Genomic DNA, 27,305 nt, shown 5'->3' on the forward strand with positions numbered 1-27,305 from the left:
TCCACTGATCAAATAGTCTATTTCTTAGCCATTACCAAACAGTTTTGGTGACTGCTGTTTTATAATATAGTTTTAGATCAGGTATAGCTAAGCCACCTTCATTTGATTTTTTTTCATTAGTTCCCTTGAAATTCTTGACCTTTTGTTCTTCCAGATGAGTTTTGTTATTATTTTTTCCAGGTCATTAAAATAGTTTCTTGGGAGTCTGATTGGTAGAGCACTAAATAAATAGATTAGTTTAGGGAGTATTGTCATCTTTATTATATTCGCTCAGCCTATCTAAGAGCACTTGATATTTTTCCAGTTGGTTAGATCTGACTTGATTTGTGTGGAAAGTGTTTTGTAGTTTTGCTCATATAATACCTGACTTTTCCTTGGCAGATAGATTCCCAAATATTTTATACTATCGGCAATTACTTTAAATGAAATTTCTCTTTGTATTTCTTGCTGTTGGATTTTGTTAATGATGCATAAAAATTCTGATGATTTATTTGGATTTATTTTGTATCCTGCAAACTTGCTAAACTTGTGGATTATTTATAATAGCTTTTTAGTAGAATCTCTGGGGTTCTCTAAGTATACATTTTATCATCTGCAAAGAGTGATAATTTGGTTTCTTCAATACCTATTCTAATTCCTTTAATCTCTTTTTCATCTCTTATGCCGACGCTAGCATTTCTAACACAATATTGAATTATAATGGTGATAGTGGGCAACCTTGCTTCACTTCTGGTTTTACTGGGAATGGTTCCAGTTTATCACCATTACATATGATGCTTACTGTTGGTTTTAAATAGATGCTACTGACTATTTTAAGAAAAGTCCATTTATTCCTATACTCTCTAAGTGTTTTTAATAGGAATGGGTATTGGATTTTATCAAATGCTTTTTCTGCATCTATTGAGATAATCATATGGTTTTTGTTAATTTGGTTATTGATATAGTCAATTATGTTAATAGTTTTCCTAATATTGAAGCAGCCCTGCATTCCTGGTATAAATCCTACTTGGTCATGACTATAAAGTTATTTCTAAAGAGTAAAAGCCATAGGTGGGCTTTGTGTAGCCTTGAAGAACATCTTTAAAAAGAGGGCTCACAAGTATATGAAAATATTTGAACGTTGCTTGGAAGACACGATCACAATCACATAATTTGTTCAATCCTCAGAATTTAGAACAGCGTCTGGCATACAGTAAGGGCTTAAAAAGTACATGTTGACTTGACCTGGTATGACCTTGACTTGACTGATTTTATCTCTTCAAACAGGGAGATGCATAAGGGGCTCAGTCATGGAGAATATCTTCTACAGATGTCTATTGCTTTTATTATTTATAAATGACTTTGCAGTGAAGGCACCAAATCCCAGAATATTATAGTACCCTTTCAGTGGAATTGTAGCCACAGTATAGTGTCTGGCATATAGTATTCACTTAATGCTTATTGATTGATAGTCATTTAAGACCAGTTTGCACAGGGAAAATCAAATGGATCAAGTGGATCAAGATCACCTATTGTCCAGATCCAGTATATGGTTGAATGGGTAGCTTATTGAGTTAGCCCATTGATACAAGTCAATCTTGGACAAGCAATCCATCTCTACCATGAACTGGGGCAAAAATGAAGTCTGTAAAGACTTCATTCAGTTTGTTCTGAATTCTTCAGAATTGTCATGAACCAATTTGTGCTGAGCCTTTAAAGGTCTCTTTCAGGCCCATCTCCCATATGCCAGTGCAGTTGAGAGGAGAATGATAGAGTGAGTGAAGCACTGGATAGCTGAGTGAAAAAAAGTTGTCTGCTTTATTTCTGCTCTTCCCTTTCTGAATGCTGATGCAATGCAGTCCCTGGGTCCTTCCAGGTTTTCTATACACAGAGGCAGGAGAAGCAACCCATGTGTGGTCCTGGACCAGCTGCCTTTGGGCCCCAGACAGAATGCCTCAGGTGAAGGCCTTCCTTTCTTTTAAAATGTTGTGCTCTTTTTGTGCCCCAAAGTGGGCAAACAAATCAGCTGCTCCTTGGGTCATCCCTCCTCCTACCCTCCCCAATCCAGATCCCATTTGTGTTTCAAGGCTCAGTTCATACATCACTTTCTCTGGAAAGTCTTCCCTGATCATCCTTCTCCTCTCCCTAAACTCCCTATACTAAGAAGCCAAATTATGTAGGAAGCTGAGTCAGATAGGAGATGTGGCTTGACACTGGTTGCCTTTTACCTTTTCTGGGTCTAAGTTTCCAAATCTATAAAGTAAAGAATGATAATGTTCATAATCCTTTAATTGGACACACTTGAGGATTTTGTAGCCTGAGGTCACAGATGAAAGGGTAATTTGCATGGAAGGAGTCCTTTTAAAAAATGTTCAATTTTTCTTTTCAGAGAATGAAAGTATGATTTTCTACCTTTTCTAACTTCCCCTTTGCTCCTGGGGTGGTGGTAGTAGAAGGAAAGAATTGGCAACAATTCTCTTGTAGTAAATGTACAGTCAAGCAAAAATAAATCCACACATTTGTCCTGTATGAAAATGTATGTAGCATTCTGTGAAAGGCTCCCTCACTTCATGCCAGAAAGTTTTAATGTACCATTAAAAACTCATTTATATGTCTATATTTACACACACACACACACACACACACACACACACACACGTATATATTTTCAATTAACAAAAATTTTCTCTAGGTGAGTATTTAATTATCTGCCCAGACCTTCCTGCCCCAAGATGAAAAGTGAGGTTGTCATGAAAGTCTGAGCTTTGAGTTAAAGGAGGAGAAAGAAGTTCTCCAGCCTAGAAATCTTTGATGTTCCGAAGGCTGAGGCCCTTGCTCACTGGCTCACTGTCTGTACTTTCCACAGCCTTTCAATTATTAAAATGCTGAGTTGCTCTGAGCCACTGACTTCAGGCATCCAAGGCTACTTTTTCAAAGCCAGGCCATGAAAGGCCTTCATATCTGAAGGGTCAGCTGAGCTTCCTCCCCAGCATTGGGCCAAGGGCATTTGGTCTGGGGAGGTCACAGGATCGATGGAGAGCATCATGACCAGTAAGGAGGCTCCATAAAGAAGCTGCTTCTTTTCATTGTAGGATCAGGGCTTTTAGACCAAAGAAGAAGGATTGATCTAGTTTCCCCGACAATGATAGCTGTGATGAAGGATAAAGGCATCGGGGACATTAGGACATTGCTGTATAGGGGAAAGAATGCTGGATTTGGAGTCTCCTACTCTGGCTGGAATGCTTATTGGGTATGTAGAAGGTAAACTCCTTGAAGGCAGGCATTGTTTTATTCTTGTATTTTTATGCCCAGAATTTACCACAGCACTAGGCAAACCATAGATACTTAATAAATGATTATTGATTGATAGATTGGCTTGAAATTCTGTGACAATGTTTCTTTATAGATAAAGCCTCTCTCTGATCCACTTTCTTCCCCAGTCCTCATTTTGTTCTGACCCCTTTCTGTGAAGGATGCCATTTAAAGTGAAGATTGTAATTTAAAAAAGGCAATGAGATGAAAGGGACCAGAACAAGGGAAATGTATCTGAGGATCAAGCTTTGAGAATGGGATAAAGGGGTGGGCAGTTAATAGCATTGGATAGCTGATCAATTTGATCAATTGATTTCTTGATCAATTATTTCTCATTTATTCTATTAATTTCTATTCAATTATTTCTAATTTGTCCTATTAATGTACATGGTTGTTTGCATGTAACCTTCTCACTGAGGTGATGAGTTCCTCCAGCGAAGGGACTCTCCTAACTTTCTTAGGCAGCTAGGTGGTGCAGTGGACAGAGCATTGGATCTAGACTCAAGAAAACTTGAATTAAAATCTGACCTCTGACATTAGCTCTATGACCCTGGGTAAGCTACTTAACCCTGCCTTGGTTTCCTCAATTATAAAATGGAGATAATAGCCACATTTACCTGAAAGCATTTTTGTGAGGATCAAATGAAATGATATTTGTGAAGCAGTGTTTGACACATAGTAGGTACCTAATACATGCTTATTCCCTTCATTTTCCTGTGTCCCCAGTCCTTGGCAGAGTGTCGGAAAAATAGTAAGTGCTTATTTTTATTGAATGACAATTAGCCTTGGAACAGAAAAGACATGGTAGAGACATGATAAGTGCAAGAAGTGCCATTTTCCCCTTTGCTTGACCTCAGAGAACTATGGGAGATAGCAGAAGCTGACTTTGGCTCCACATAAGGATAGACTTTCCAACAGTGAGAGTTGTCCAAAGTAGAGTGGGCTACCTTGGAATGGGGGCAAAGGGCGTAGTTCTTTATCACCAGGAAGCCTTTAGTCCAGGACGGGCTGGACATGTGCCAGAGATTCTACCAATGACATTCATGATATGAAGACCATTGGACCTGGTGACATCTAAGCTTCCCTTCCATCTTGATATTCTGACATTGATTCCTAGACTATTAGAACTGGGAGAGACCTTAGAGACCATCTAGTCTAACCTGCTCCTTTCACAGAGGAGCCAACTGAGGTATGTCTAGGAAGTTATTGAGAAAGTAATTCAAGTCTTCTGAATGTAGAGCCATGACAATGATGAATATCAGAGTGGAATGGCCCCTTGGAGACCATCTAGACCAAACCTTCTATTCCTCTTTTACAGATTGGGAGACTGAGACCCTAGAGGAAAGGATAACCCCAATATTACAAAGTGGATTGGGTGCAGAGTCAGGGTTTTACTCTAGTCATCTGGCTCCTTCCTTGATGATAGCCAGGTCTTAGTTCCTCCCTTCTCCTTAAGACTTTTATGTTATCTTTTCAATCTTTCAGTGGCTTCCTTGAGCTTTCTTTATGATGAGTTGCAAACTCAGCCTCAAACCCATCATCCATCATGGGGCTCGCAGCCTCCAAGCCAGAACATCTCAATCTGCATCCCATTGGGAGCCAGATGCTGCTGGAGACTGAGTTGTATGAGGATTTGGGGGGAGGGTGTTGATTATCTAAAGAAAGCATGGCTTCCTCAGGGAGGACTGAACTTCTTTATGGAGCCTCATAAAAGGGAACAGAGGCTGGGACATAAAGAACATCACTAGCTTTTCTTTCCATACTCCTCTGGTCTGCAGAGAAAAATCTGGCTCAGTATTTCAGGGATTTCTGGCCTCACAGGCTCTAGGGTGAGGAGGTCCTGAATCATGGATGAAAGGAGAGTCATTGGGGAAGAGGGATTAACGTTGTTTTTCTTGGCCCCAGAATGTAGAACAGGAGCACAAAGGGAAGACAGGGAGATTTCAATTCCTCATTCAGAATGCTATGAATGGACAGGGCTGTTCAAGAGAGGAATAGGTAGTCTCAGGAAGTGAGGATTAGAAGTCTTCTAATAAGTCTGGGTAACCGCTTGTTACCCATTTGTCAAATCAAACAGGGATTGAATTGAAATTCTGTGATGACATTCTTGACATAGATAATGTTCTTGTCTAGGTATCTGTTAGGCTGCTAGATGGCTTCTGGGAATTCCTTCAATCTCTCTAAGGTTCTAGGATCTCCATTCTGTGAGCCATAAAACTGACTTTGGTTTGTGATGATGACTGGTCAGACCTCCTTTTCCCCTTCAAAAGTGACAGAAAATGAGAAAAGGAGCTGGGGGCTAGAATGCAGCATACTCTCAGAACAATCTTCAAAACTTCCCTCCCACAATCACTATCTTTTTTGGTTTTTAAATGAGTTTTATTGATGTTTTCTGGTTTTTTATGTCATTACAATCTTCTTCAGGATTTCTCCCCCTCCTTCTTCCAGAAAACTATCTCATATAACAAATAGTATTTTTAAGGACAAAAAAAGGAAATAATATGAAAATCCTAGAAAAACGAACCAATACACTGAAAACGTTTCAAAACACGAATACTTGTAGAACTCCCTTATCCCAAAGGAGTAGCTTGAATGCTTCCTGTTATATCTCTTTGCTCCCACTGACTTTGAATAATATTTTCTTATCTCCATTTTTAGATAAATAATTAAATGTATCACTTCCTAGTTTATAAAAGCACTTACCTCAAAACAATCCTGTAACACAGGCATTGTAGATATGTTAAAATTTATGGAGGAGGAGCTGAGGTTCTGAAGGGTTAAATGATTTTTCTCACAGTCCTTTAGCTCAGAAGCAGAGTCTCCTGGCTCCAAATCCTGGAATCTTTCCATCGGGTTCCTTCCTTGCCCCCACCTCCCTCTTTCTTTCAAGTGTCTCCTTTCCTAAGATTCCAGTACTGCATCAGTCTGTGGGTCCCTCGGCCTTTACAAAGAGATTAATAGGAAGTACTTGGACCTGCATGTCCCCTATCTTCTCTTCATCATTTTCATGGGCTGCTTTGCTGCCATTAATGATGGTCAAGAGATCAGAACTCTTCTTTGTGAACCTACAAACAGACAAAAATTCATGTGATTCATTGTTCTGGGGGCCCAGGCTATTAAATACTGATTAATTATTAAGACTGCATCTTCAAGAGTCATAATAATAAAACACAGGCACAGCCCCCTGTGCTCATGGAGTGTTTTACAAGATGGGAGGTTCCAGAGAGATCCTCTGGGAGCTTCCAATCCCAGTTTAACACCAATACATGTTACCAAAAAAGAGCAGCTATCAGGAAGAGGGATAATACTAATTTTCCTTAGCCCTAGAATATAGAACTAGGAACATAGGTGGGGAGAATTTAGAAGTTTCAGAAAGGTAGATTTTGACTGGATGAAAATAAAGCTCTCCAAAATCAGAGCTGCTCAACAGTAGAATAGACTACCTTGTAAGATAGTGAGTTCCATGTGGGTAGGACTTCTAGCAAAAGATGGATGATCACTTGTCAAGGAAAGCCCTTTTCTTTTTTTTGGAGGAAATCAGGATCAAGTGATATGTCCAAGGTTACAGAGTCAGTAAGTGTCTGAGATCAGATTTGAACTTGGGTCCTCCTGACTTCAGGGCCTGTGGTCTATCCACTGAACCACATAATTGTCCCCTAAGATCTTGTTCAATATTGAGACTCTCTATCTCTTTAATGCTCTGATTGTTTTGGAATTACAAGTTGGAAGGCAAGTGAGGGAAAGGCAGTTGTTTCAGACCTATTATAGATAACCAACCTTTGACCTGGCTGTTGCTGTGAAAGAAGACTCTAGTAATTATGAAGGTGAAAGGAGAAAGGGAAGAGGCTCACAATAAATGAGTTTCCTGACTGTTTCCTGGAGACATGGCAATAAATACTTATTTTCATTATTTTAAATATAGGGATATGTAACCTGAATGTAATTTCTCCTACCAAGGTCATGCAAGCACTGAACAGGGAGCCAGAAGTCCAATCTTCAAGTACCCAGAGTCCTTTTAAAGGAGAAAAAGGAGTGTATCTGAGAGGTGTTGCAGAGGCCTTGGTACAGCTTGAATAAGGGGTGAGAGATAGTAAGGAATTCAGGATGACTCTGAGGATATGAGTCTGAGGATAGAAGGATGGTGTTGCCCTCTATAGAAAGAGGGAAGGTGGTGGTGATGGGGTTATTTAGAAGGAAGATAAAGAGCTCTTGTTTTGAGTGTGTTGATTTTAAGATGTCTATTGGATATCCGATTAGAGATTTCTGAATGGCAGTTGGGCATGAGATTGGTAGTCAGCAGAGAGATTGGGACAGGAAAGGTAGATTTGAGAATCATCTATATAAAGATGGTCATTAAGTCCATGGGAGCAGATAAAATCATTAAGTAAAATAGTAAATCATTAAATAAAATTGGAGAAGAGAAAGGGACTCAGGAGACAACTTTGGGAGATATCTCTGGTTAGAGGAAGTAGTCCAAACGGGGATACAGTAAAGGAGACAGAGAAGAAGCAGTCAGAGGGGTAGGAAGGGAATCAGGAGAGAGCTAAGGGAGTATCAAGCAGGTCAGAGTGCTCAGTAGTATCAAAGGCTGGGGAGAATGAGGATTGAGAAAGGGCCATTATATGTGGCAGTTAAGAGATCATGGTTAACAAGTGAGCAGTTTTGGTGGAGTGATGAAGTCAAAGAGCCAATTGTAAGTATGCTACATTGATAAGATATGTCTGAAGTAGGATTTCAATTCAAATCTTCCTGTGTTCTCTCCTCAGGGATTAAGGAAAGGATGGGGACTGGCAAAAAGAATCATAGAATCATCGAACAATTATAGAAGGGCAGAGTTGGGAGAAACTGTTCAATTCATCTCATCCAAATGCCTTCATTTGACAAATGAGGAAATTGAAGTCAAGAGGAGAAAAGGGACTTGGCCAAAATCTCACAGGTAAGTAGTGCCAATAATGTTATTTCCATTTTAGGGATGAAGACTTTGAGACTCAGATTGTCTTGCTTACCACCATATAGCTCATACGTGGTGTTGTCAGAATGTGGCGTGTCTTAAACTTCGGTCCATGTCTCCTTGGATTATGGTATCATGGTCAAGAGGAGAATAGAAAAGGAAAAGGAGAAGAGAGAGATAAGTGGAGATGAGGAGAAAGATGGCAGAAGGAAGAGGAAGGCAATTTCTTGGTCTGAGAACCTGGCTTATTCTGTTGTTTAAAGTAGACTGCTCAGTGATCTGACCATCTGGAAAGTCCTGCTTTGAACCCCAATATGAAAGTGAGAGCCCCAGGTTCTAATTCACCAGCAAGGATGTTCAGGGAATATGTGGGTTAGTCAGTAACCAGTTAATAAGCACTTATTGAGCTTCTATGTGCTCAGCCAAATGGATAAAACACAACCCTTAAAGTCAGGAAGACTTGAATCAGATAGTTCTTAGCTCTGTCACTTTGGGCAAGTCATTCAACCTTTGGGCAAGTCTCACTTTTTTCATCTGTAAAATGGGGATAATGATAGCACCTTTCTCTCAGGTTGTAGTGAGGATCAGATGAAATAAAACATAAAAGTACCTTGGAAGCCTCAAGTGTTATGAAAATGGCAGACATCAAAATAGTTCTTGCCCTCAAGTGTCCAACAACATGCAAATAACTAGATACATGTTGTTCAAGTCACGTCTGACTTTCCCACAATCCAATTTGAGGTTATCTTAGCAGAGACACTGTAATGTTTGTTATTTCCTTCTCCAGGTCATTTACAGATGCGGAAACTGAGGCAAATAGAGTTAAGTGACTTGCCCAGTGACTTTTTCATACAGCTAGGAAATACTTAAGGCTAGATTTGAACTTATGAAGATGAATCTTCCTGATTTCAAGCACAATCCTCTTCCATTGTACCATCCAGCTGCCCCCAAATAGGTACATACAAGATGCTTACAGTAGATGGGAAACCTGCTCAGAGGGAAAGCACTAGCAGTTTGGGGGTGGCCAAGAGAACTAAGAAGGCCTCCTGTAGGAGGTGGGATTGTAGGTAAATGCTGAAGAAAGTCAGAAAAACTAAGAGGCAAGGTGAGGGGACAGAGCATTCCAGGCACGGGGGGATTCCTCAGGCAAAGGGACACAGAGAGGAGATGTCTGAGACCAATGTGCATCTGGATTGTAGTGAATAGAAAGACAAAAAGCGTTCAAAGACTGAAATGATTGGAAGAGGCAGGTTGTGAAATGTCAAGCAGAGACTTTTTTATTTGACCCTAGAGGTAATAGGGAGCCACAGGGACTTATTGAATAAGGGAGGTATTTGGTCACTTTTATATGGTCAGTTTCCTAGCTGAGTGGAGGATGGATTAGAATTGAGAGGGACTAGCCAGAGGCTATTGAAGTAACTATAGAGAGTCTGTACCAGAGGGTTGGCTGTCTGAGTGGAAAGCGAAGGAGACATAGGAGATACGGTGAAGGTAGACACGGCAAGATTTGCTAATGGATTGGATATTTGGGGTGAGTGGAAGAGAAGAGTAAAAAATGATTGAGATATAGCAATCTGGTTTGAAATATCCAAGAGTTAGCTTATTACACAAGCCTGGGTCTTAGGAGAGAGAGATAGCAGGGTTAGGAACTTTCTTCAGTCTCATAGCATTCCATGTTTCTCTTATTTAAATCCCAATTGTATCATCTTTGTCTGTTATGCACATCTTCTTTCCTCCCCTTTCCTCAATGCTGAGCTCTTTGACACCTGGAGCTTTTTTCTCCTTGGGATTCCCTTTATCATAGACCTTTGCACACATCTCTGAGAAATGTTCACTGCAAGTACAGAGCTCAATCAAAGAGGGAAAGGATGAATGAGTAAATGAAGAAATGAATTAAATGATGGCCAGAGGAACAAATGAGTGAAAGAATGAATGGGCTAATGAATGAATGGATTCAGACAGGAGTGGCTAATGACCAGAACAAGGGGACTGACCCTATGAGGGGACATGGAAGAAAGATACTGAGAGATGTCCAGAAAGCTGAATCAATAGAGAGGGAGGAGCTAAAGATGACACAGTGACACAGGGATTTGGATCCCATCTGACCAAGAGGATGGTGACAGCTTCTCTCACTGAGATAACAGTAATTTTTAACAAAATGCTATTAAGAGCCTCCTTTTTGCAGGGCTCTGTACTCAAAGCTTGGCTCTCAGTGGTAGTTACACAGGTCTTGTCCTCAAGAAGATTACACTCTAATCATTTTGCCTTTCCTAAATTATAAAGTTTGATATCTAAAATCCTCCTGGCTCTAAAAATCCTCCGAGCAACAAAAATGAATAATAAAGAGATACAAGGGACAATGAAGGAGAGAGAGAGTTGAAATCCAATGAATGATGGGAAGAGGGGGCAATTGCTGCCAAATGTGGATGGGGCAGGACCTGACTTGGTTTTTAAAGGTAGAGAAGAAAGAACCTCCTTTGAAGAAAGATTGGGGGAGAAAAATAGCCTGTAATGGAAGAACAGCTTATAAACATCCTCCTCTTTGTGAGCTTCATCTTCCTCTTTTCCTTCTTCCTCTGCCTGTACCTCCTTTTTCTCCATTTCCTCCACCTTGGCCCCTCCCTCTCATTTCCCCCACCCCACTTCCTAATTCTGCCAAAGGGAGGCTGGCACAAAGGGGGGAGGGCATCAACACCTCTAGTAGCCAGATAGACAAGTGGCAAGCAAGATCATCTCACGCCCCCTCCCTCACCCAATAAAAAGCCAGAAAAATAAATGCTCACCGATAGAGGAGGGTTTGATTTAAGCAAGCATGACCTTAAAATGCCATCATGTTTGAATTTGAATCAGTTACTTAACGAGCAGCCCCCATGGCGGCCTTGGTCCCTTGCAGCTTGGTGCTGTGGGCACTAATTCTGAAAAACGGGCTTTAAGGATCACAGTCTATACACTATCAGAAACAAAATCAATATTACATTACCCCAAGGTGCTGATGAATACATTACAGCTGCAGAAGGAAGGTGAAAAACAGATTGTACAAGGCAACATCTGTGCTGATTAGTTTACCAGATTGAATTGCAGGGCCTGATAACATGACTTCTTGGAGGAGAGAGAGCTGGCCAGCCCTGGGGAGTGGGAATGGGATAGAGAAGAAATGGAGCCAAAATATATTTTCAGAATTAAGGTAATAAGGTCTCCCCACCTCAGGTGGAGAATAGAAAGCAGCAAAAGACCCTGAGACTTTTTTTCTTGCACTTTGTTTAATGCCCAATTATTCCAAATAGTAGTAGGTAGCCCCAGAATTGGCTCTAGGTATCCAAGATGTTTTTCAGCTTTAAGGGAAGGGGGAAAAGGCAGACCTCCATCTGAGTAAAGTCTCAGCTACAGCCCAAAGAGGAATGGGTAGCCAGGGGACTCTGCCTCTGTCTCTGCATTAACTTCGCATGTTCTTAATCCTTCTGGACCTCAGTTTCTCCATATGTACTATCATGCTTTATTCTAATACTCCCCCCAGCTCTGACATCCCCTGTTCTAAGCTCCCTCCCAGCCCTGATACCCCCAGTTCTCAGGCCTCTCCCAATTCTGACATCGCCTATTTTAGGCTCCCTTCCAGCTCTGACATCCCCTGTTCTAAGCTCCCTCTCAGCCCTGACACCCCTAGTTCTCAGGCCTCTCCCAACTCTGACATCTCCTATTTTAGGCTCCCTTCCAGCTCTGACATCCCCTGTTCTAAGGTCCCTTCCACCTTTAACATTCCCTGTTCTAAGGCCCTTCCCACCTCTGACATTCCATGTTCTAAGGCCCCTCCAAGCTCTGACATTCCTTGTTTCTCAGAACATGGGTCCATCCCCACTGGCCTCTCTTCTTTACCTTTTGGTCTGCCTTCTAGCTCTCACAACAGCAGCTGGGGATTGATTTCAGAATTGTCTCCTTTGTCATTCAATCCCCTACACAGAGTGATTGCTTATTCTGAAAGCTTTGGAAATGGCTGCTTTGACTCATGACCATTTCACTGTCTTAGTCAAATACTTGCAAAGCAGCCAAAGCCTTTTTCTATACAGAACCTGGACTGGGAAACTAATTCCCATCATTCTCTTCCACCTGGCCTGAGGCCCTGTTTAAATGATTTATTCTATACCCAGATCAAAGGCACTTGATCCATCTTTTAAAGTTTGTCTTGGAACAATTAAAATGAACCGGTGAAATGACTGGGATAGGGTGGGCACTGAGAGGAACTTGAAGACCTTTCTCTCCCTGAGCATTAAGAGAAAGAAGAATCAGACCAGCTCTCATGTAGGTGGACTTTCAAAATCACCCCCCCCCCTTTAGGAGATGGGATCCATTATTCCAAAGGAAAGTCTTTGATTTTAATTTCTGATTTTTTGAACCCTCAATTCTCCCCAGAACCCAGAGAACAACAACCTTGGCACCCCAGCTTTGAGGTCCTGGTGGAAGTTCTGATTTCTGGTGAAGCTCAAAGGCAGGAATAAGGCTGCAGGCAGAGCTCTGGCCTTGGTCCTGACGATGCCCTCACTAACTAGGAAATGTCTAGAAGGGTCTCAGGATCAGTCTAGTCTAAATCTACTTTGAATAGAGGAAGAAAGAGACTCAATGGGAAGGGACTTGCCTACTGCCAGGCAGGTAGGGAGAGGTAGAGCCCAGGCTTTAACCCAAATACACTGTTGTTTCTACTTTACTATGATAGTAAAGATAACATGATGACAACGACGATGATGACAACCTATGTTGAAGTCTCTCCTCTGTACACAGACATCGGTTGTTATACATTCATTTGTTTAAAACTTTTAACTAGAGAAATTCTCTAAGAGTTCATCACAGGTAATGAATTGTCATCTTCCATAGTGGAGAAGCTTTGCACTCTGGGAGTTCTCAACTTGCACAGTTGAAATCATAAGTCTGTGCCCCACTCCCAAACACACAACCACAACAATTACAACAGCCACAAGTACAACTAACTCACCCTCATTTCTCTAGAGCTTTAAAATTTGCAAAAGCCCATCTTCACAATATCTCCATAGGTTAGAAGTAATCAATTAGGCATTTTTTTCAAGCACATAATACTATGTGTCAAACACTGTCTTGAGAGCTGAGGATATAAAGACAAAGATGAAATGGTTCTTGTCCTCAGAGTTTATATTCTATGAAGGTAAAGGATGCCCCAAATACCCTTGTACAGTTTTATGCTATTAAAACTTAACACTGCACTAGGACTTTAGGGATACCATACTTAGAAGCAATAAAAAATATTTAAGAAAATTTAGTTTCTGGACTTTAGATTCTGAGGGGGGCATCAGCTGAATCTTGAAGGAAATCGGGGCTTGGAAGAAGGGGAGGTGGGAAGAGAGAATGTAACACTGGAGCAAAGACATGGTGAGGGGAGATGGAGATCATATTGTACATACATAGGAAGCATAGGGAGAAGCTTAACAAAAGTTCTCACTATCCAGTTGTTTTTCCTCTTGGAATCTCCATTTCCTTATTTGAGAGGTGAAGACACTACTGCCTCCCAGAGCTGCTCCAAGGGACGTCCTTTGCCAGGTTTTACATGCCTTCTGTGCGGGAGCTGCCATTATTATTCTGAGCATGACTTTGGTAGATAGGAGGTTGGTAGCAGCTCCATCAGGGGGGCATGGTGGACCTTCTGCAGGGCATCAGTGATTGTCTTCCCTTAGCTGACTGTAAGCTTCATTTCTCAAATCAGGTTTGAAAGTTTCATCTATTTTTTTATTAAAATATTTTAATTCTAATCATTTAAGATTTTGATGCTGCCACTTCTATCATAAGAAAATTAATCAGAGCCCCTCTGTTGTCTGAGAAGAATATTGATGAGCTGGGGAGCATCCCTAGCTCCAAAATTTGTAATGAACAAGATTCCTCTAATGGTCTTGGGCCTCTGGTTTTGATGGTGATATAGGTACCTTCAGCACAATCCAAACAAATCCTATTTAAGTAGGTCTCGTGTGGGGAGGGTGGTGCTAAAAATCTGCCCTATTCCAACCCCAGGCCCTCCTATAGTCCAGACATGACAGTGTTCTCACAGGACCCATGGAAATCCCTCTGAAAGAGATCGTGGCTGCTCCCAGTCCTCCCTGGAGTCAGAATTACTCTGGGGTTTGAAAGTCTGGATAGGATTTTAAAAGGCACCAATTAGAAGAAAAGGGGAAGTAGACACATGGGATTTGGCCCCTGCAAAGGTCAGAAAATGGATACTAGGCTGGAAAGAGGCCTGGACCCCAAGCAACATGAGAAGGAACACAAGCAGTTGGAGAAAACAATACATGTATTTAGTTCAGGTGCTTATAAGATTTTTGTTTAAAGTAGATAATTTACTTTATTTTTAAGACATCATATTTTTATTACTATATTTTGTTTTTATAACATTTTCATTTTTAAATATGTCCCTTCTTTCTACTCTAATCCAAAGAACCATCCTTGTTACAAAGATTTAAAAAAAGAGAAAAAATATTCAACATACCTATCGTGTCTGACATCATATATACTATTCTATACTCATAGTCATCCACTTCTCCAAAAAGGGTAGATGTCATTTTCTCAATCTTCCCCAGGGCTAAAATATAATTCCAGAATGTCACTTTTTTTTCTTCCCTTTCTCCTTCTCTTCCTCTCTCCCCTCTCTCTTTCCTTTTCCCTCATAAGTCACTGATAATTATGGCTCAAGTTTGCTCACAATCAGTATTGTCCTGGACGAGCATGGACTGCTTTCTGTTCCAAATAATGAATTTCTCATTCCTGAGGATCTTCAGGCAGAGACTGAAGACTATTTGTTGAAAGTAGAGGCTTTTAAAATGCTCTAATCCCAAATTAGAGATTCTGGCTATGTCAGATGGGGGAGAGTGGCTTGTATCTCAAGAACTGTGGAGAGACGAGATTCAGAAATCCTTCATGTCCCCCAGGAAGTTTACCCCCTTCTCTTCCAGACATCCTTGGAACCTTTTGATTGTATCCCTCCCATGTATTTAAAATCTATTTTAGGTTGCTCTGAATAGACTCCTAGCACCATGAATATTAGTATGTTGAGTGGGTTTTCCCCCCTTTCCTCCTCCTTTTTTTTTTTTTTATTTTAACAAGGGTGGTTCTTTGGGTTGGGGAGGAGGAGAGGGCCATGTTTAGAAATTAAGATGATATAGGGGCTTTATCTGTCCTTTTTCATGCAACATAGTAGGTACAATATTAAGTCTACTGATTGTTAAGATGGGAGGTTTGGGTTCGAATCCTACTAATTCTTTCTCTCTGATATTGTTTACTTCCCAGGGTCTCATTTTCCTCACTGTAATGTGAGGGAGTTAGAATAGATAGTCTCTGAGGTCTCCTCCAGCCCGATTGTCTATGATTCTAATGGAAGAATTTCTGGCAGCGTGAACAGTCAATGGAGAAGGTGGTATCAGTCCATGGGGCCAAAGGAAAGGTTTGATTAGTCCATGGGGAATTTTCTTGCCTTTCCCTTTCCAGCCATTGAGTGACTTGCTTAAACAAGACTTGCAAAAACAAGGTTTTGCTAGTGCCCTGAGGTAGAGACAGCCCCAGTCACAGATCTGGATGGGGATAAATGAACTCTTGGGTTTCCAAACCCTGTTTAATGACATGGCCCTCTCCATCCTGCTCATCACTATTCTGACAAGGGTCAGTCACATCACATAAAAGCAAATGGCTCCACGTCATCTAATACAGTCTCATTCTTTAGGAGCAGGTCAAGGAGACAGACAAATTGTCCAGCTGTCTCTGCTGTATTCTCCAGTGTGGTATCAACCAAGGAAATTGTTTATGACTTTTATTTGATTTATGTCTAGCGGGTTTTAATTACCATCTCTCTCATTCTGAGGAAATGGAATTTTAAACGTGAACTATTGAAAAGTTAACTGCGGATGCTGTGGTGTGTCCAAAATGAAGTCTGGTCATTGTCTCTTTGGCTCTATTCCTGATTGTCTTGACTGTTTAGCTATGCAAATGCTTAGTTTTAGCAGAGTCACTGAAAATCTGCCAGGATCTGAGATGGGGGTTGTTGATTGAATCCCTTCCTGGACCCCTCAAATTCATCCATCTAAGTCTCCCAATCTGTGCTGGATGTGTTCTGCTCCTACAAAGCTTTCCTCCATGTCTCCCCTGATCAGGAACCTTGTTCTTTCTGTCTGCCCCTGAAGTGGTAGAATCTGCAAATCTTGACTCTAGAAGGCACCTGAGAAGCCATTCAGTCCAAGCAGGCTATTTTTTTCCCTTCTTCCCAGGGATCTCACTTCCAACAATCCCAATGGAGTGTCATGTAGACAAGTAAATTCAATTCAACAAATGCATATTAAATGTCTATTCTGCTCCCGGCCTTGTGCTCAGCTCCTGGACATAGAAGGCAGTCACTGATCTCACAGAGCTCACAATGCAGAAAAAGAGAGAATTGATTTTCTTTCCCCCAGTCCCTGCTAGTGCCTTCTCCCTCACTTTGCCCACAATTTACATGGTGTCTATTTGATGTGTATCTAGTTGTTTGTGTGTTGTGGGCTCTCATTATTCTGTGAGCTCTTTAGGGCTATTTAGAGGCAGCTAATCTGATTTTAGCTGTATGACCTAAGGTAAAATACTTAACTTCTGTCTGCCTCAGTTTCCTTATCTGCAAAATGGGGGCAACAATAGCCCCAATCTCTCAGTGCTGCTGTGAAGAACAATTGGGAAAACATTTACACATCAATATAAAAATACTAGCTCTTATAATTATTGCTATTATTGTCATTGATTCCAGGGCAGAGCACACAGTAAGTGCTTGTTGACTTAAGGACATGAGCACAAGTACATATAAAACAGAAAGGGAAGTATGGTGGATGGAGAACCAGACTTAGAGTCAGAAGGAGCCAGGTCAAGTTACCGCTGACTGTGTGAACCTGAGAAAAATCCCTTTACCTCCCTATACCCCAGCTAAGCTCCAGCAGGATGAAAATACTCATGCTTTGGAGGCTAAGCTTTTCTCCCCTCTTCCTCCCCAAGTTTGGCTGGTCTTCACCATGCAGATGACCATGGCTTTTATCCAGGAGCAGTTAGCCAATCAGCTAGGAGAGTGTTCTGGAGCTCAGGGTCACCTCTATATCATGAAAAAGCCTGGAGGAAGAGTGAGAATGGAGGGATAACATTCTGATCCGCCATGATAATAACAAAGATGATAATCCAGTTCCCTCTTTTCTAATACTCTTCTTTGGTATACTATGTGTAACCTGAATTTTAGTGGAAACAATTGTGGTTAACTGAAGTCTCTTAATTTTCTCCTGCTGGCCCCACTGTGATCGATGCTCACCTCCTTCAAATGCATTTATAATGTTGATTCAGAGCTCAGGTCTGAATTGGAAACCAAATGAAAAGAATAATTGCTTTTTACCTACAGAAATCGCCTCTAAGTCATTCAGCAGGTGTCTTTCCAGGAGAATGTCATTTACAGACAGACGGACAGAGACAATACATCACACCAAAGATCTGCTGAGCACAAGTTCTAGGACACATGCAGAGTCTGGCCTTGATGGCAAGGGAGGGCAACTCCCTGGAGTTCAGGAGCTGGTCACTTGGCACGTATGTCTAGCATTAGGAGGGTGATGTTGGGCTACCTGCTCAAGTGTGACCAGGACAGAGTAACCTGCAGAAAGTGCCCCAAAGAAGGGGTGTGTATGCATAAATATGTATGTATGTCTATAAAAAAGTTATAGCTGTATGTCAGCCCCTACTCAATGTCTTTAATTAATGAGTTCATCATTCAGTGTTTATTCACACAAGTCAGAGGCAGCCATATTAGCCTTTTAGACCGGGGCTTCTTAAACATTTTCCATTTGTCACTCCTTTTCACCAGAGATATTTTTATGGGATCTTGGTATATAGGCATATAAAATAGGTATACAAATCAGACATTTACTGATAAGTTAGCATAATTTCCCAAGCCACACATTCACTTGAGACCCCATATAAAGTTGTGAACCACAGTTTAAGAAGCTTAAAGCAGAAGGAGGGAACATCCAACCTGCTGGCCATTTAAAGACCATGAAATAATTTGCTAAGATAATGATGAGCTGAAAACAACAATGTCCCACTGCTTGAGTTCTATAAGTTGATAATTTTGTATGGCCTGGAAATGATGTTATAAATATCCAATGGCCCTTGGCAGCAAAAAGGTTCTCCACCCTTATTTTAGAGGATGACTGGTGAACCAGGTGAACCAAGAAATCAATAAGCACTTTTTAAACATCTTCCATGTACTGGATACTATGCTAAATATTGAGGGTGCAAACGACAGCATACAAGGGGAGACAAAACATTAAATGTAAAAATTATCGGTGGGGCGGGGGTGGTAGATGGCTAGGAATAGGGAGAGTGCTTGGCAAGAGATCAGGTAGGTGTCTGCCTTGGGTCCTATCTTAAGAGGAGTGTTTGGTAGGAGCTCTTGGATACCCAATTTCTACCCTCTCTAATCAGAGGGATAAAGGGAAGGGCTTCAGGGACAGTCTTGGGTGAAGGTGAGTATCTGAAGACAATGACCAAGTCCAGGAGATAAGCAAGTTGGGAGATGCTAAGGATCCCATTTTCACTCCAATTTAGTAAGCAAAGAAATGTACATTTTTTGAAATTACACCCATCTTCCCCAGATCTCAAAATCATTTAAAAGATTTTGTCTCGACGTCTAATTCCTGATTTGTGGATGACCTTTAGGGAGCCCCAGAAGATGGGAGGGGAGCTGGACCGTCTGGATTCTGACGTTGTGGTCATTTTGGTGCCGTGCTGACTTGACTTAGGGAATAGGGAGTGGACTTGAGATTTAATTGGTGTAAGCCTGGAGAAAGAAAGTCCTTTTTAGGAAATACATTAATTTCATTTTGACTCATGAACATGGTAGAGGAGAGAATCCAGATCCAGGTTCAAGTCCTTACTTAGCACCTGACCATAAGAGTGACTTTGGATAGGTCAAGTCATGTCTTCCCTCTGAGGTCTCTTACTTTAACCTTACATTAACCCTATTATACAGCCTGGCTGGTCTACTTTCTCTTTGATCTCCAGTCTCTCTCCTTTGTCTCTTGTTGTGCCCTCTGTACTCCCTCCTCTTAGTATTGATTCAGAGCTCAGTCCCTAGAACAGGGGTCCTCAAACTTTTTAAATAGGGGGCCAGTTTGCTGTCCCTCAGACTGTTGGAGGGCCAGACTAAAGTAAAAACAAAAACTTCGTTTTGTGAGCCTTTAAATAAAGAAACTTCATAGCCCTGGGTGAGGGGGATAAACGTCCTCAGCTGCTGCATCTGGCATGGGCCATAGTTTGAGGACCCCTGCAGCCTAGAGGATGCCTTCAGGTGCTAGTGCTCTCCTCCACAAGGCCCCCAAATTACTTAGATTTAGAGATGAAGGCTGATGCCCCCATTGACAGAATGTCAGGGTAATCTGTCCAGAGCCACAGTTGGTTTGTGTCCATGTAAGACCTTTGAGGAGAGCAACTATTCTGGTTTTGTCTTGGTATCCATCCCCAGTGGCTAGCAGCCTGACTGATAGAAAGCTCTGGTTGGCCATCCAAGGATTCCATGATTGACAAGTAGCATTTGCAATGCCAAATGGCTGACTTAGCTTGCATTACTTGTGCCTCACAACAATCCTTGGAGGTAAATGTGAGAGATTCATTCCCTTTTTATATGGATAAGGAAACTGGCTAAAGAGATTGGGTTGTCCACAGTCACCCAGCTAAGTAGAATTCTGAAGTAGGATTTGAACTCACATCTTCCCCTCTGACTTCTGCCTCTCATGTGTCTCATGCTTGTGCTATTTTAAATTAAAATTTGAAAAATTAACACGCATTTAGTTTTTCTCTCCTTATCTTCAGATCCCTGCTCTCAAGGAGCTTCCACAGCAATTGCAGGGACATGACTCACTGGCTTGGAGAAATCATAGCTCAATCTATATATGTGGGTATGTATGTATGTGCCCCACATGTATGCAAGCACACGTGTTGGACAGCTATGCATGTTGGGCAGACAGTACAATGTATGCACCTTGAACATAATGCATATGTACATATATGTGTAGACATATGTATGAACATAGATCATGCATATATACATGTGCATACATGCCTCAGTACATCAGTAGTTCCCTGGGCTCATTGCTGTGGGGCTCCTGTAGAGGGCTGGAACTCTGGACAAGTATACTTGAAACAAGGTGTTAACTCAGTGGAATTGATGAGATGGCAATCTATAGTTCACATACATACTTAGTATTTAGTATGGTGATGTAATAGTTCTCTAATTCACACATAATCAGGATGCTGATACAATAAGATATATAAGAGCTACGAAGGATTGGAAGATAGACAGTCTATCTTTGAACAGCCTCATGGTGGCTGTTCTGCCTCCTGTACTAAGAGCAAGGACTTGGGCTGGTCCCGAGATCCTCCAGAAAGCTAGCCTGGACATTACAGTCTTCCCCTGATTGTATAGATGATAGCTTCTCCACACCTCCCATCACCCTTTAGCAAGTTTTTACTGAGGATTCTGGAGTCTCCTCCTGGTTTTTCTCATGGCCATGCGTGCTGGGGCCATAGTCAGCTATTCACTTGTTCTTCCAAACTCTGCCCACATGCTTGGCTCACCTTTTCTTATCAGCATTTCCTCAATCCCATCTTTTATTTCACTTCTTATGTGTGAGCTGTAATTGGTTGTTTACTTCAATCCATTTGTCTCCCACCATGCTTCCCTCCACTGCCCTTTGAGCTGCTATGAATTTTGATTCTTTGAAGATAATCTGTGACTCTCAATACACCACCAAGAGAATATTGACATTAAAAGATGGGCTTTTATGGTAGTAATCGACATGAAATTATTGAAAGACCTGGGAAGTTTTCCAATTGCAAGCCAGCAAGTCCTCCTTTGCCCCTTTTCCTTCCTCTCCTTCTCACTTCCAGTCATTGCAATCTCACCTTCTTCCCTCTCTTCCCCCTCCTTCTATTTAGTTCCGGAGTCCACCTACAGTGTCTGCTCTTACTGATGGACCAATTGAAAGGGCTTTCCATTGATCTCCCTGTTATCTTCTGGAAAATAGCTTGTTTTTTCTTATATAGAGAGGCTGAAACCTTTTGGGTGGTTATGGATTTCATTGAAAAGTTTCTGTAAAGTCCTGAGGTGTGGCCAGATGAAGACAGTGGCTCTGCTAAGAGCTGCCCCTGGTGGCCTTGCCATGTCTAAGGTATCCTAACCCACAAGGACTTTTCCTGGATAGTCTCTATGATCTTTAAAAGGAGGGTCTCCCTGTGCTATTTTTCATATCAGGAGGCACCAGACAAAAGCAGCACAGGGTATCTTATTGGAAGAAGGTCTCAAAGATTTAATTTTGCTCTATCAAGTCTTTAAAAAAACATTTCTTAATTAATAAGCAGTATCCACATTGGGATCCTGTCTTGTCTGACTGTGAGTAAGGTAGAGTCTCAAAAATCTACCTGTTTCTTTTTCAATTCAATGTCTAGTACATTGAGGCCTCCTATGTTTTCTTCTAAGATGATCTCCATGTGACATATGTAGCCAATGGTGAATCTTCTAGGATGACCTCCATGCAAGCCTGTAGTCAATAGTAGATCTTCTAGGATGCTCTCCATGTAATGCATGTGGCCAATGGCGAGTCTTCTGGGATGACCTCCATGTGATACATGTAGCCAATGGTGAATCTTTTAGGGAATTCTCCAGGAAATGTTTGTTGCTAGTGGTGAATCTTCTAGGATGATCTCCAGGTGATGCATGTACCCAATAGTGAACAAATGTTACAGCCAAAGTCGCTGAATAAGCTTTTACTGATCATTAATGTGTGCCTGGTCCTGTGCAAGGGCTTGGGACACAAACAATTAAAATGAAAAGCCCTACCCTCAAGGATTTTACAATCTAGTGAGGGAAAAAACTTCTACCAAAAAAAATTTAATAAGCACCTACTTATTCTGTCAGGAACAGGGTTAGGCCTGGGAATGCAAAGACAAAACATAACCACTCCCTGACCTCAAGAACTATATCTTTTAATGTGGAAGCAATTGATTATTGGATAAGAAAATACAGACTAGATAAAATACATACAAAGTGATTTGTGGGACACTAGCAGCTGAGTTAGGTCTGAGAAGTCTCTGTGAAGTGGGTGGCATTGGAGTCAGACATAAAAGGCAACTAGGGATTCTGAGAGATCACGATGAAGAGGTAGGATGCTAAATTATGGGGAAGAGTCTTTGCAAAGGGAGTGGAGTGGAGAGGGGAATATTTATTGTGCATGTTTATCAGGAAGAACATTAGTGTTGTTAGAACACCATAGGTGTGAGGGACAGTGCCCATAAGATTATTCTAGAAGGCTGGGATGGAGCCAGATTCTGAAATGTTTAACATTCCATATTTTCCTAGGGGCAATAGGGAACTCTTGAAGATACTTGAGTGGGTGATTGTTTCCTCAGGAATATCAAACTGTTCCTCAGGAGTATCCATTATCAGGCTGGATACAAGATTTTACCACTGGAGGGCCTGAGTCAAGTTGATGAGAGTAGGCAGGACATTGCTTGAGCTTTCCCCAGCTTCCCTCAGAATCAATACTAGAAATCAAGCCTCTGAATGGATTTTGGAATGACAGAACCCAAAAATATTTGGAGTGTAATAACTTTCCAGCTTAAAATATCTTAGAAGAACTTTAGGAAAAGGCTGCCTCATTTGACACAGGGGAACATGGCCCAGCATGGAAGTGGCACAGGGAGGCCCAGAGTGAGGAATCTAATGAGAAGTTCTTAGTCAAAATACAGCATCAGCAGACCAGTTATGAGACCTCCAAAGCAATCACAGAAGACAAATTATGAGCCCCAGAATAACAGGCAGGACTTGGCCAGGTCACTCAGCTGGTAGGAAAGCCTCCAGCACTGGCCCCAGCAAGTCAATGAGAGTCCCTATCTACTTGCAGAAGAAGCTCAGGACATAAGCGCACACTTCAACTTTTAAAAATGAGCAACAACAACAAAAACTGACTATAGGGAGCTACTATGGAGGCAGAGAAGATCAGAACATAAACCCAGAAGAGGATAGCAAGGGTAAAATGCCTTCAGGTGAAACCTTGAAGGGTGATACGAAATGATGTTCAGTTCAAAAGGCCCTCTAGGAAGAGTTCAAAAAGGGTCTTAAAAGACTGAGAAAAAATGGGGAAAAGAAATAAGAGCTATGTAGGAGAATTATGATAATTTTGGGAAAAAGCCAACAGTTTGGAAAAGGAAACACAGAAAGTGACTGATGAAAACAGCTCCTTTAAAAAATAAATTTGGTGAAATGAAAAAAATATATACTGAAGAAAACAACTTTTAAAAAATAAATTTGACAAAATGGAAAAAGAAAATAGCTTCTTAAAAAACAGAATTGGCAAAAAGGAAAAAGAAAATAATTCCTTAAAAATAGAATTGAAATGGAAAAAATTCACCGAAGAAAACCAGTCCTTTAAAAGTACAACTGGCCAAATGCAAAAGGTGAAAAAAGTAACAGAAGAAAATAATTCACTAAAATTTAAAATTGAACAAATGGAAGTGAATTACTCAATGAGACATAAACAATCAAATAAAACAAAAAAAATAGAAGAAAAGGTGTAATATAACTCATTGGAAAAACAACTGATCTGGAAAATAGATCCAGGAAAGACAATCTAAGGATTATTGGGCTATTTGAAAGTCATGATGAAAAAAAGACCCTGGACAGCATTTTAAAAGAAACAATCAAGGAAAACTGCCCTGATATCTTAGAACCAGAAGATAAAATAGTCATAGAAAGAATTCACTTATCACTTCCTGAAAGAGACTCTAAAATGAAAACTTTAAGGAATATTGTAGATAAATTCCAGAATTATCAAATCAAGGAGAAAATATTGCAAACAATCAGAAAGAAACAATTCAAACACAGAGGAGGGTTGAAGGGCTTGGAATATGATATTCTGGGAGGCAAAGGAACTTGGACTGCAGCCAAGAACCAACTCTCCGTCAAAATTAAGCATTATCTTTCAGGGGAAATCCTGGATGTTCAGTGAAACAGGGGATTTTCAATTATTTCTGCTGAAAAGACCAGAACTGAACAGAACATTTGATCTTCAATATAAGACACAAAAAGAATCATAAAAAAGTAAATGGAAGGAAAAAAAAAACCCTATATTTTTTCAAGGTTAAAATGATTACATCCCTACATGGGAAGATCTTGAGAACCATTTCTTTATCAGGATAGTTAGAAGGGGTATACTTAGAAGATGAAGGTATAAATTGATTTTAATGTGATGATATAAAAAAGAAATTAGGAGTGGAAAAGGGATTGTATTGGGAGAGGAGAAAAGGGAAAGTAAAATAAGGTAAATTATACCACATGAAGAGGCACAAAAGATCTAATACAGTTGAGGGAAAGAAGGGAGGGGGATGAGCACTGTTTGAACCTTAATCCCATCAGATTTGACTCAAAGAGAATCTCACACACAGTTTAGTATAGAAATTTCTCTCACTTTATAGGGAACTAGAAGAGGAAAGGGGGAAAGGAAAGGGGAAAGCTAATAGAAGGGAGGGCAGAAGTAGAAGAGGGAAAAGCTAAGGAAGGGAGGCTGAGAGAAGTGGTGGTCAGAACCAATGTTTCAGCCCTCAGATCAAAGTAGTAAACTACTATGGACTGGAGCTAGTCAAGGAAAGCTTCTTGAATGAGTTGACATGGAACCTGGGTTTTGAAGGGTGGGAATTACTGGATGATTGTGGAAAAGGCACTGAGTACTGGGGAAGAACATAAATTCAGCAGGTTTTAGGTTTCTGATAACAGACATTCATGAGTATCAACAGTGTGCAGAATTTTTCTTGGTGTTTGGGGAGGTAGGGAGAGATGAACTTCTTGCTCTAATAAAGCTGCCAGCCAAGGAAGGATGTGAGAAGCATGATTAACTAAAGATGATACAAAGTTTGACAGGACTTTTTTGGGGGTAGAGTTATGGTGGTTGTGAGTGGGGTGGGGTGTATAGTCCAGGTTTGTGGCTTCATCAGGACAGGGAACTTTCATAATGCAAATTCCATGCACTCACCCACTTATTTTTATTAAGAGTTTCCTGGATCTGCTGAATGGTCAAGTGATTTATTTAAGGTTCCATGGCCATTGGTCCTGGGCCTTTCTAGGGGAAAGTGAATCTATTTAGCTTTAGAAATTAGGCCCGGTGGTCTTCTGCCTGCTCTGCCAGCTGGCACAGAAATGGAGGTTGCTCTTCTGGGAAGCCTTTTCCTAGATTGTTTCCATGCGTGGGTCACTCTCTTTTCTTACTCATTCTGAGGAGCCCCGGCCCTTCTTAAGGCTCAATTCAGGTGCCTTTTTTACAGGAAGCCATTCCTTACCTCCTTAGTGACCACTTCAAAAATCACTTTGTAATAATAATAATAATAGCTAATATTTATACAACACCTTTAAACCTTAGAAAAGTTTAGTCTATAATTTCCTTATTTCAAAGAAACCCTGAATGGTAGTGATTGTTTAACCATTTTGCAGAGGAGAACATTGAGCCCGGGAGAGGTAAGTCACTTGCCCCTATTACCTGGCTAGGTAAGTGTCTGAGTATAAGCTTGAAAACTAGGCTTGTTTCATTTTTATTTTTTATTGTTGTATATCCAACCAATCTCAGTGCTGGGCACACAGTAAATATTTACTAAATGCTTATTGATTGATGACTAGGACATTATTACTACATCATCATCATCATTGTTATTATTTATATTCCTATCACCCATCAGTGTAGGACACATGATAGATGCTTAAAAATTGTTGAATTCAATTGAATGGAACTTGCAGTTCTGTTGAAAGTTGAAACCAGAATACACTTTCAATTCAATCCAATTCTATTTAGCAAGCATTTATTTACAACTGCTAGGTACCAGACAGGGTACAGAAACAAATCAACAAAGAATGCCTGTCCTCACGGAGCTGAGATTCACCTGGAGGAGACAATATGAATACCAACAGTTTCCATACTCTTCCCCTTCCAAGAAAGGAGCACATTGGTTAGCTGGTTGTTTTTAAAACATTTTCACATCAGTTGGGAAATTATTACCCTTAAGAAAGGTATATGTGTCTGTGACATTTTGGGCACAGCTTTCAGCAACTTTTTTCTTCTTGAAATCTGACTGTGCATTGATTTCTCCTTTATTTGATGCTTGAATAGAAATGCTCGCCAGGTCCCTAGGGAGCAGGGAACCTGCAGGAGCTGGGGATAATTCCTCCCTCCCCCAGTTCCCTGGGGGACTCGTGAGGTGCCTTGAAAGCAGGGCCATATCTATTTCCCTAAAAATGACTTTCCCATTTCTGCTAAGCTGAATTACTTTGCTGATTCCGATCTCCAGTCCAGCATTTGAAACTTCTGTGGTTTGGGGAAATAGATGTACCTGCCACTTCTTGACAGTCCTGCATGGGAGTGATAAACGCCCAGTATGGTGAGTTCATGTTGGGAAAGTATAAAAAATCTTCTCTGGGAGCTGTCATCCCCTTCCCCATCATTCATTCTGGCCTCAGGCAGAGACCATCTCATCAGCCAGTCTCCCAGTAGCCATGGGAAACTGCTGGGCATTTTGAAGGAGAAAGGTAGCCCATGTTTCCATCATCCCAGAATCAAACCCTAACATCATCCCATAATTGTGGAAGTGGAGGAGATCCCAGAGATTATTTAGTCCCATGCTCTCTTTCGACAGTGTGGAAGCTGAGACTCAGACAGAAGGAGAGGTTTTGTAGGGTTATAGCAATTAGAAGCAAGATGGATTGTCTAGTTTGATTCTTTCATTTTCCAAGTGAGAAAGTGAGTAGAAGAATAACAAATCTTATCAGAAGTGGTTGGTCTGAGCTTCAAATTCACTATGCTAGTTTCCTAGACATAGGTTCTTTCTCCTGGACCATCCTTGGAAGGAGAGAGGACTAATAGTGTAGGAGAGAAGAGAGCTATAAATTCATGTTAAAGTTCCTCCTCATCTATCTAGAAGTTCAGAACCTGGCAGCCTTGCTTATCCAGAATAGAACCCTGGATAGCAGTTC

This window comes from Antechinus flavipes, chromosome 5, assembly GCF_016432865.1.
Source record: "Antechinus flavipes isolate AdamAnt ecotype Samford, QLD, Australia chromosome 5, AdamAnt_v2, whole genome shotgun sequence".
In the NCBI taxonomy this organism is placed as follows: Eukaryota; Metazoa; Chordata; class Mammalia; order Dasyuromorphia; family Dasyuridae; genus Antechinus; species Antechinus flavipes.